Source organism: Hemiscyllium ocellatum, unplaced genomic scaffold (assembly GCF_020745735.1).
Source record: "Hemiscyllium ocellatum isolate sHemOce1 unplaced genomic scaffold, sHemOce1.pat.X.cur. scaffold_421_pat_ctg1, whole genome shotgun sequence".
Taxonomy (NCBI): domain Eukaryota; kingdom Metazoa; phylum Chordata; class Chondrichthyes; order Orectolobiformes; family Hemiscylliidae; genus Hemiscyllium; species Hemiscyllium ocellatum.
This window is the reverse complement of record NW_026869009.1, coordinates 559742-570819: the sequence shown is the minus strand read 5'-3', so window position 1 is coordinate 570819 and position 11078 is coordinate 559742. Positions and strand designations below refer to the sequence as shown.

Below are 11078 nucleotides of genomic sequence, written 5' to 3'. Positions count from 1 at the left end.
GGTAGTGTGGCCGAGCGGTCTAAGGCGCTGGATCCTCGTTCCAGACGTGCAAGGGGCGTGGGTTCGAATCCCACCACTGCCATTTCAGCTGGTCAGCTCCAACGCCGCAGCATCGTTAAAATTCTGCTTCGATCCCCGCTGCGTTTATGTTCCAGGGGAATTAACTGTGGAAAGGTGCCGAGTATTGCCAGGTCTCTCAGCTGCCATGATGTTATTCACCTCCCCTGCAGAAAATCGCAAGCAGCTCAGCGATTGGTTTATGTTCCAGGCAAGTTGAGGTTTTACTGGAACCGAATGGAGACTGTTATTTCATCGCTGTTGTGAAACAAAGTCCGGCGGTGAGTCGATTCATCGTTATTTGGCTTTCTGGCGAATGGGAAAATCTTTCCAATGCATATGTTATTGAATTTCTCCCATTTCCTGCATTTCCGTCCTGGAGACACCGGAAGGGAAAGGTAATCTAATCGAGACTGTGATTGGTGAAATTCACTTTTTTATGGCCCATACTTATTATATTCTTTCTTTCTCTCTTTTCAGCATTGTCTGGGAAGTGGTGGTGCACTAAGGCTGCAGTATGTTTGAAAGAGTAGTTTGGAATTGCCCTGTTGTTAGTTGTGAGATTACTTTATGCCTCATGCCCTCGGACTGTCTCACATTTAGCATTCATGCTTCGCTGTGTCTGAACATGCATTAGGTATGCCAGTTTTGTTTGTGTTCCGTGTTAAATGCTTTCTGTTTGCGATTCGCTCAATACATTACGAGTTAACAGGGGTTCTGAGGTAACTTGCAGCAGCAAAAATCCTCAACTGAGGATCTGGGAAAGTTTCACGAAGCATGGTCAGTCGGAGCAAAAGTAAGGAAGTCGTTCGTTTCTGCAGTGTTTCACAATACTACCTTTCCCGTGAGCAGTCGAACAGATTAAATGATTGTGCTACAGACTGCGACGGCAAGCTCCGCTGAAAAGTAATCCTTTAAAACCGGTGTAAGCAACGCAAGGTTATTGGGGTACACCGCGTGGAAACAGAGACTTCGGTGTATCTCATCCATGCTCACCACATCACCAAAATTAAACAAGTCCCGTTCCACAGCATTTCTCCTCAATCCCTCTAAACCCATCCTATCCAGAAACTCATCCGATTACCATTGCAATTTTCTGAGTGCAATAGCCTCCTCCACTCCCTCTGGTAGCTCATTCCATACACCCACAACCTTGTGAGTGGAAAATGTGCGTCGGGGTCCTTTGTCAATTTCAGACCACTCACCTTAAACCTATGCTCTCGAGTTTCCAACTCACCCTAGCTTGTGTAAAACACGTAAATACTCAGTTTACAACCCTTCCATAAATCCATGTCGCAGCCGTTATGCTGCCGGGAAAGTTGTCCCAGCTTATTCCACTTCACACTCCAGTCCAAACATTGACGACATCCTTGTCTATATTTTGTCACTAATTTCAGTCTATATTTTTTGACTTTTTCAAGATGTCAATTTCCCTGGATAACAACGAGCTATTGGAAAAAGAAAGGTGAAACGTAGAATGGCTTCAACTTTCAGTGCTGGATGCCACAGAGCCGCAACGCGCTCGGCTGAAGCTCGTTTCTGTAGTGTAGTGGTCATCACGTTCGCCTCACACGCGAAAGGTCCCCAGTTCGAAGCTGGGCAGAAACTGCTTTGTTCTTCAATTGCAGCCTTTTACACGGACAAGAACGGAGCTTTCTTGCTTGCTCTCCCATCTGCAAATCTGCCTTCGAAAATGCTCGAACAAATCTGCTCTCTTTGTGAAATGTGATGCACTTCCATTTAATTAGTGAGCAAAGCATTGTAAAGGCTTGTTCTGATCAGAACCATTGTAAAACCTGGTTCTGATCATAAGTCATTCTGTTTGAGAGTGTAGTTACCGCGTTCTGATCCCTTCCACGAAAAACTGTCCCGCATTTGCATTCCTTGCGCAGGCGGACCGGTTCAAAGACAGGGAAGAAGCTGATGCGCTGGTGCTACTGATCAGCGCACCACTGATTCCTGAACTAGTCTGTCTGTCAAATGTAAACCAAAGTCGTCTCTGCAAGGCCTCATTTGGAAACTCTCTGTCGTTATTCAACGTGCGAGAATTGGCAGCAGAGGTGCTGAATCATGGTTTGGATCAGTTCGCACGTTAGTGACTCATTCAATCAGCAACAGCAATGAAAGAAATTGCACTCCCAGAGGAACCTCTGGACTTGTGGTTTCATAGCGTCGCTAGTATTAAGGTGAGCCCGAGATCTAAGCCATGTTGGAACTGAAACGGAGGAATTGACAGAGAGGCTGCAGAATAACATCGCAACCTTTTGGTTTTCTTTAAATCACTGACGAGCAGGAAACTGTAAACGGGCAGGGCGAGTGGGAAAGTGAGGCAGTTGCAGCTCTGGTGAAACTCCTTCTTTGTAAGTCACTCAGCACCAAGAGACGTGAAGGTGACTCATGCCTGAGAACTCTTCACATCGAGAACAAAAAGCAATCAAGTGCAGTTAGCACCTCTCCCGGAATTGGGGTGGGGTGAGATAATTACCTTTTGACTTCAGTTACTATGTTCAGAAACTGCCTTTTAAATTGAGGTGAACAGAAACTGCATTTCTAATGAGCACCATGGAATTTAGCAAGATTTATTGAGTCGCTTCTCGTCGCTTCCCACACAGGTTTCCAAGTCAGTCGGTATCGATGTGGCTCATGTCCAGGTGTGAATATCCCTGCAGCCAATTGCACGGTTAAGGTAAAAGGCAAGGAAAGTGGCATCTCGAACTGGCCCCGAGGTCATATCATCCTCACAATGTGATCTGTCGTTCTCGGATTGTAATGCTACCTCCGGTTTTAGGGTGGAGAACATTCTATGGGACCCTTATGCTGCAAAACAGACACAGTGACTGAAACTATGCTGCACGGTATAATGTGGAACACGGCCTGCTCAGCTTTGTGCATTTTCCCTGTTGTCCGGTGTGTTTCATGTTCCATGTAAACGTGAAAGTTGTCCTGTTTCGAGCAATCATTGAGCAAAGCAAGAATCGAAATTGAAGTAATGTCAAAAGCTCATGGTGATTTGACCAAATCGTAACCGAACATATACTCTCACGCACTCACAGAAACATTTGTAGCTGAAAAGAGTCTGAGTAGGTAGACTCAGCTTACCATTGATTTTTGTCTGGATTGAGGGGCTCCTTCTTTGTGTTTCACACAGCAACCAGAGACATGAAGGTGACTCTGGCAGAGAGCTCTTCACATCGAGAACAAAGAGCACTCAAGGGCAGTTAGCACCTCTTTGACATCTTCTGGGGTGGGGTGGGGCAATCACCTTTTGACTTCTGTTAAGATCCTCAAAAACTGAAAGTTGTCCTGTTTCGAGCAGAGGACGAAATCATTTACCAAAGCAACAATCCAAATACCAGCAATATCATGCAGCTCATGGTTACTTTGCCCAATCATATCCGAATATACAGTCTCTCATACAGACATTACATTTGTGGCTTTAGCAAATCTCAGAAGCTTGATTCCAGCTATCAAATGATTTTTGGCTGGATTGAATGTTTGTTGCGAGATTGATATTGTAGTTGGGCATATCCCTGCAGCTGTGCCAGCAGGAGAGGGATCACAGAACTGTTTCCCTGTGACTTTGCTTCTAATGTTTCACAGGAGCACCATGGAAGGTGTAAGACAATACACTGCAGCTGTGGCTGGTTTCGTGGCCAAGTGACCGAAGGAACTGCTTTCTCACTACAAACTCTCAGGTGACTCGAGTTCAGATCCAACCGCTGCCCTTTGTGGGTGTGCTGTTTGTTTTACTGCAGCCTGTTAAATGCTGCTGTGTTTAAATTCCAACACAACCATGTGGTTTTGCTTTTGGAAATGTACCTCTGATTTGGGAGAGTGCACACTCTCTATCCTGTCAGTGTTTATGCTGTTATGATCACGTTTGCGTCCCACATGAAATGTCCCCGTTCTCAAGCGGTTCTACTGCTGCATCATGTTCCGGCCAAGTTGTGTTATTCACTGTTTTCACTGAAACAGAACGGAGATTGGTATTGCATCGCTGTTGTGAAACAAAATCCTGCAGTGACTTTACTTCCCATTATTTGGTGTTCTGGCGAATGGGAAAATAATTCCACTACATTGTGATGTCATATGGTCTTAAATTTCTTTTATTTCCTTCCCTTCTGCCCTGGAGATGGAGGAAGCAGGCACTGCCGCATTGTTGATCGGATGGGCAAATTAATCTAAACGAGACTGTGTTTGGCAATCTCTTAACTTTTCATGGTCCGTTCATGTTCAGTTCTTTCTTTTCCCTCATTTCGGAGCTTTTCGGGAGGTGGCGGTGCACCAAGTTTCCAATACATTTTGGGAGTGCAGTTTGGAATTGCTCTGAAGGATCTGGGAGATGTTTATGGCTGATTGCCCTCGCACTGTCCCCAGAACAGCATTCATGCTTCAATGTCTCTTAAAATGTATTTTAAACAAACTCCCATTTCCCAGCATCTGGCCCCTATCCCACTAAACCTTTCCGATCCAGAAGCTCAGCCGGTTGCCTTTGAAATCTTCTGAGTGTACGAGCCTCCTCCACTTCCTCTGGTCGCTGATTCCATACACGCACAACCTTCTCTGTGGGATAGGTGCCTCATTCCGTTTTATATTTTACCCGTCTCACCTTAAACCTATGCTCTCCAGTTTTTAACTCGCCCCATATTGCAGAGATCAATAACTCAAATTTTTCTGTTGACAAACCTTCCTTAAGGTCATGCCTGACGATGAAGGGTAAGACGTCCCAGTATGTTCAGGCTCGCCCGACATTCCAAACTGTGCATCCTTGACACCATCTTTGTTTATATTTTGTGAGCAATTTCACGTGATTTTCTTATTTTTTAAATGATGCCAATTACGCTGGAGAATAACCAGCTCCTGGAAACAGAAAGATGAAGCGTTGAGCCGCTGTAAATTTTAGTGCTGGCCGACTCTGAACACCAGCTGCTCGCGGGGATATTTCCTGTAGTGTAGTGGCTGTTAGAGTCACCTCATACACGAAAACTCCCCGCTTCAAAATCGGGCAAGAATAGCCTTATTCCCGATGGCAGCCTTTCAGACTGACATGAGCAGAGATTTGTAACTTGCTGTTCACGTCAGCAAACCTGGCTTTGAATTTGCTCGCTCATACATGTTTGCGTGATGAAACGGAATACAATCCCATTTCATTTCTGTGTGAAACATTTTCACAGTGTTCGCCAAACTGGTTTTGAATATGCACAGATGTGTACAGCACTGATGGCCATTCTGTGTCACAGTGGAGTTCCTGGACTCTGATCCTTCCACTAAAAACAGTACCACATTTGCTTTCCTTGGGCAGGCGGCCTGGTTCAAAGCCAAGGGGCAAAGGTTCCCAGCAAAAATCCTCAACTGAGAACCTGGGCATGTTTCATGGGGAATGGTCAGTGGGAGTAACATCGTGGAAGCACCCGGTTCTGCAGTGTTTCTAAACACTAAATTCAAGAGCGATTGGATTTTAGTATTCTGAAGCATAATTTAAATTGATTGGTAAAATTGGAATTGTTTCTTAATTACCAAACAAAACTGACTTGTTCCACAGCCAACCGTTACATCTTTCCAATTTTCCAGTACAGGCTGAGACTGCGAGCTGGTCATCACAGGTATTTGTCAGCGCTCAGTTCCGAACAGCATTCACTCTCATTTGAAGGTGGAGGGCACGTCTTCAACTTCATAACACTGTTCTCATCACAAAATCCTGCAGCTTCTCATCATGGGGACAGGGGTTGGATTGCAACCGTTCCCGTATTAAATGTAAAGATTTTCACACGGGAAGCGCCATTCATGAGGTGGGAGTGGGGATGGGGGAGTTTCTGTAAGCTGTGTCCCAGGGCTGTGCAGGGAGCTGCAGTGGCCACTGTCTGTTGACAGCAGGGGTCTGGAGAGAGCAGTGTTTGTCCCTATCTTACTCCATGTGGAGCCAGGGAACACAGAATCATCAATGGTTTGGGCTGCAATTCCACCTTGCCATGGATTTTCCGGTTTAAATGGAGCTAGGGTAGTATTCCCATAGTCTGATCTGGAACAACCAAAGCTCCATACCTGGATGGTGTCAAACTACCAACCTTTATCTTTCAGCCCACTGCTGACCATTGGAGTCATACAGCCTGTCACCAACCAGGCGTGCCGATTTCCCTAAAGCAGGAAGGTTAGCGGGGATCTGAAGGGCGGTGGAACAACTGGAGCTCTCACTGTTTTCAGAGTCTGTCACCAATTTTCCTGCTTTCATTACCAAAAGTGTCAGAGAGCTTGAGGGGTCTGCAAACACCCAGAGGGAAAGGAACTGGGAATTAGAAGATACCCAGATCGTTCAAAATGACTGCCTGAGCTACATCACTATGACTCTGGTACTGGGATAATTCAAGCACATGGCTTGACAGAATCTGAAAATTAAATACAGAACTTCAGGCTGTTCAGTCCAAATGAGATCCATTAAGATACAGTGGACATTGAATCTCTTCCATATAGCGACTTCATCAAATCCTCCCTGTCAATCTATCCACAATCTTAATTTTTGTATTGCTTCGTCCATTTCCCCCAGCTAATGTGAACATCTTGTTTTCATCTTCCTTATCTATACCAATTATAAGCCAATAAGCTCTATTGCATCTCGCTTCAACTCCAGTTGCTCCATTGCATCCTAAATCACTCCTTAATCTTACTGGTAAATGAATGAGTCTATCCCCTCTCTGGACCCTCCCATCCTTCACAATGTATGATGATCTCTGTTGTGATTATACTGATCACCCTCGACCTGGAGGAGGGATCATGCGAGTTTCTGAAATTATCGAGAGGGTGCAGGAGGAACCCAATAGGACTGGCACCTTTTGGGAGAGAGAAATAATGTTAATGTTTAGAGACAATTTCTTACTTTATTTTGATTATTCTTTTCTCTCTGCCCTAATAGTGATGGATCTTTGAAGCTTCTTTCTCCAAGGATTTCAAGGAAGGATATATACACAAAAGTATCAAACAAAGGGAATTATTTGTCTCTGATTTCTCACCTGGACAGACACTGCCTTTATTAAACTTCTTTGAATATTTGAAGAAGATTCATAGACAGGAAACGCCAAAGAAACATTTACTCTAGATCTGACTTGATCAATCGATTCATCACAAACTGGAAATAATTGGCATTTGAGTGTTGCATCCTCAGTCATTACCAATCACTGCATACAATTTCTCCATCATATCCTCCCTGACGATCTGTACCAAAGTCTTAGGTGATTGTTGGTGTATCCCATACCTGGGGGAGGTGTGTTCCAGTTGGAGGTAGTTGGGAGCTGACAGGATGAACTAGGTTGGGGAGTAGATGGGGCTTGGGTAATAGATTCTGGGAGTATTTGAACATTGCTCAGTCAGCCATTATCCTCAAGCCATGCGGGCTGACAGGGGGAGTATTGACCTGTTACTGTCTCTGTCTGTCTGTGAGGAGAAAGTGAGGACTGCAGATGCTGGAGATCAGAGCTGAAAATGTGTTGTTGGAAAAGCGCAGCAGGTCAGGCAGCATCCAAGAAACAGGAGATTCGACATTTCAGGCATAAAGCCCTTCTTCAGGAATGAGGAAAGTGTGTCCAGCAGGCTAAGATAAAAGGTAGGGAGGAGGAACTTGTGGGAGGGGCATTGGTGATGCGATAGATGGAAGGAGGTCAAGGTGAGGGTAATAGGCCAGAGTGGGGTGAGGGCAGAGAGGTCACGAAGAAGATTGCAGAGGGAGTCCCTCCCTCGCTCACTGCACACCCCAGGTCATCTCCTCTGCACAGAAGCTCTTCAGCCACATTCTCAAACAGACTTGCTACCACAGCCACATCTCCTTCCTCAGCACCTGTCGACGGAACCGACCTCGAACTCAGCACTGCCTTCCTAACCTGTAATCTTCTTCCTGACCTCTCCACCCCCACCCCACTCCGGCCCATCACACTCACCTTGACCTCCTTCTACCTAGCGCATCTACAACGCCCCTTCTCCAAGTCCTTCCTCCCTACCTTTTATCTTAGCCTGCTGGACACACTTTCCTCATTCCTGAAGAAGGGCCTTATGCCTGAAATGTCGAATCTACTGTTCCTTGGATGTTGCCTGACCTGCTGCGATTTTCCAGCAACACATTTTCAGCTCTGTCTGAGTGTGACAGAGTGTGGGCTGGGGGTCACTTGTTCCCTTTTTGCCTTTTCTATCTCTCTCACTGTCGCTCTCTCTTTCGCTTCTCTCTCCTCTCTCGTTTTCTCTTTCACACTCTCATTCTTCTGCTCTCTTCTCCACCTCTTCTTCACCCCTCTTCTCCTCCTACCCTCTTCTCCCTCTCTCTCCTCCACTCTCTCTTCTCTCTCCCATCTCTTTTCGCTCTCCCCTCTCTCTTGCCTCACTCTTCTCTCCCCCTCTCAACTCTCTCTTCCCCCACTCTCACTTCATCTCTCTCTCTCTCTCTCTCATTACGGTCGCACGGTGGCTCAGTGGTTACCACTGCTGCCTCACACTGCCAGGGACCCAGTTCAAATCCTGCCCAAGGCAACCGTCTGTGTAGAGTGTGTACATTCTCCCCAGTGTCTGCATGGGTTTCCTCACTCGGTCCAATGGTGTGCAGGTCTGGGTGGACTGGCCATAGTGGAGTTGCCCAAAGGGTAAGGTGAACTGTTCAGACAGAGCAAGGTCTATGTGGGTTACTCTCCTAACCATCTTTCCACCCCTCTCTTTCCCCCAGTATCCTACTCCCCTCTCCTCTGCCACCCTGCCCTCACCTGTCTTCACGATTCCCTCCTCGTTTTCCGCCCCCACTTTCACTGTCCTACCCATCTGCACTTCTGTCTTTCACCCAATCTCCTCCTCCCCACCTTCAACCACTCTGTCCTCCCGAATTCTTCTCGCCACCTCCTTCTGTTCCCACGCCTCCTGCTGTCTATTCCCTCTTTCCATGCCACCACCTACTCCCCCTCACCTCTTCTCTCCCCGCTAACATCCCTCCGCTCTCCTCCTCCTCGCCCCCACACCTCACCCACTCTCTCCTCCCCCCCTCTGAAACCCTCCTTTGCCCCTGCTGCTGTCTGCCTCATTCTCCCTGCCCCTCTTTCCTCCACCTCTCTCTCCTCTCCCTCTCTCTCTTTCACCCCTATTTTCTGCGCCCTCTCTCCTCCCCTCTCTCTCCTCCCACTCTCTGTCCTTCCCCTCTCTCCTCCCACTCTCTCCCCTCCCCCTCTCTTCCCCCTCTCATTCCCCTCTCTCTCCTACATCTCTCTCTCCTCCCCCTCTTCGTACACCCCCTAACCTCCCCCCTCTCTCCTTCCCCGCTCCATCCACCTCTCCTCCCATTCTCTCTCCTCTCCCTCTCTCTCCTCTCCCTCTCTCCTCTCTCTCCTCCCCATCTTCCTCATCCCCCCTCTCCTCCCCATGCTCTCCCTCTCCCATCTCCCCCCTCCCACTCCCCTCTCTTATCCCACTCTCCTCCTCCTCCTTCTCTTCTTTCTCCTCTTCCCTCTCTCCTCTCCCCTCTCCTCTCATTCCTCACTACTCTCTCCTCTCACTCCTCATCACTGTCTCCTCTCCCCTTTCTTCTTCCCCTTTCCCCTCTCTCCTCACCGCTGTCTCATCTCCCCCTCCCGTCTCTCCTCTCTCCTGTCCCCCTCTCTTCTCTCTCCTCCCCTTCACCTCCCCTTCTCCTCTTTCTCCCCTCTCCCCCTCACCTCTCCACTCTCCCCTCTCTCCTCATTCCCTCTCCTCACCCCTTCTCTTCTTCCACCTCTCCTTTCTTCACCTCCCCTCCTCTCCCGCTTCCCTGCCCTCTCGTTCCCCTCTTCTCCACACTCACTTCTTCCCCTCTCCCATCCCTCTCTTCTTCACCCCTTCTCCTGAACTCCTTCCCTACCCCCTTGTATCCTCTCCTCCCACCTGTCCTCCCTTCTACTCTCCCATCTCTCCTGCCCCCTCCTCCCTGGCTCTCCTCCCTGTCTCTGCTCCATTTCCCTGTTCACCTTCCCCCTCCTTCCCCCACTTCCGCCTCTCCTCCCCTTCACCTCCCACTGTCCTCCCCTCCTCCTCATCTTCACCTCTTTCCTCCCCAATCCTCATGTCCCTCTCTCGTCTACCTCCCACCACCTATCTCCTACTCCACCCCAAACTCCCCCTCGCCTCACACCCCAAACGCCCCCTACGTCCTCACTTCCTCCTCTCTCCTAACCCCTCTCCTTCCCTTCTTCCCCATCACTCGTCCCCCCACTTCATTGGCTGTCTCCTCCCGTCCTCCACCTTCCACGTTCTCCCCACCTCTACTCCTCTCCTTCATTCCTCTCCTTCTCTCCTACAACCCCCTTCCCATACACCCTCCACCACTCTACTCCCCCTTACGCCATCCACTCCTTGCTCCTCACCCCCTGTCCTCCTGTTCCCTCTCCTCCCATCTCTCCTCCTACTCTCGCCCACCGTTCCCAGCTCTCTCCTACCCCCTCTCTCCTACAGCCCTCTCTCCACCCCTTCTTTCCTCTGCCATGCCTCTTTTCCCAATCCAATTATCCCCGCACCTCCCCTTCCTCCACCCTCTCTTCTCCCCCTCCCTCCTCACCTCTCCCTCCCGTCCCCTCCCCACTCTCCCTCCCCATCTCTCACATTGAAAGATGAGGCACACAAAGTGGTCAAAAACAGCATGAAACTGGAAGATTGGGAAAGCGTTAAAGATCAGAAGAAAGTCACAAAAAGAGTGAGAAAGAACCGTAGGAAAGAACAGGAGAGAAAAGATGTACCACATAATTTAAAGACAGATAGCAGAAGTTTCTATGAAAACTTTAAATGAAAAAGAGTGGCTAAGGTAAATGTTGGTCCTTCAGGGGATGAGGAGGGACATTTAGTTATGGGGTGTGATGAAATGGCGGAGGCACTGAACAGGTATTTTGTATCGGTCTTCACAGTGGAGGGCGCTAATAACATGCCAGAGATTGACAAAGAGATGGAGTTGGTGAGGACCTGGAAACAAATATTATTACGGAAAGCTAGTGTTGGGCAAGCCCATGGAGCTAATGATAGACAAGTCTTCTGTC

The 11078-nt window shown here is 48.2% G+C and overlaps 2 non-coding genes across 2 annotated transcripts; both read left to right on the top strand.

Annotated features, from left to right (window-relative positions):
• trnae-cuc (transfer RNA glutamic acid (anticodon CUC)) lies at positions 1-82 on the top strand. Its single transcript has one exon. It is a non-coding gene; the product is annotated as a tRNA-Glu (tRNA).
• Positions 83-1592: 1510 nt separating this feature from the next.
• trnav-cac (transfer RNA valine (anticodon CAC)) lies at positions 1593-1665 on the top strand. The gene has a single exon. It is a non-coding gene; the product is annotated as a tRNA-Val (tRNA).
• Positions 1666-11078: the final 9413 nt, after the last annotated feature.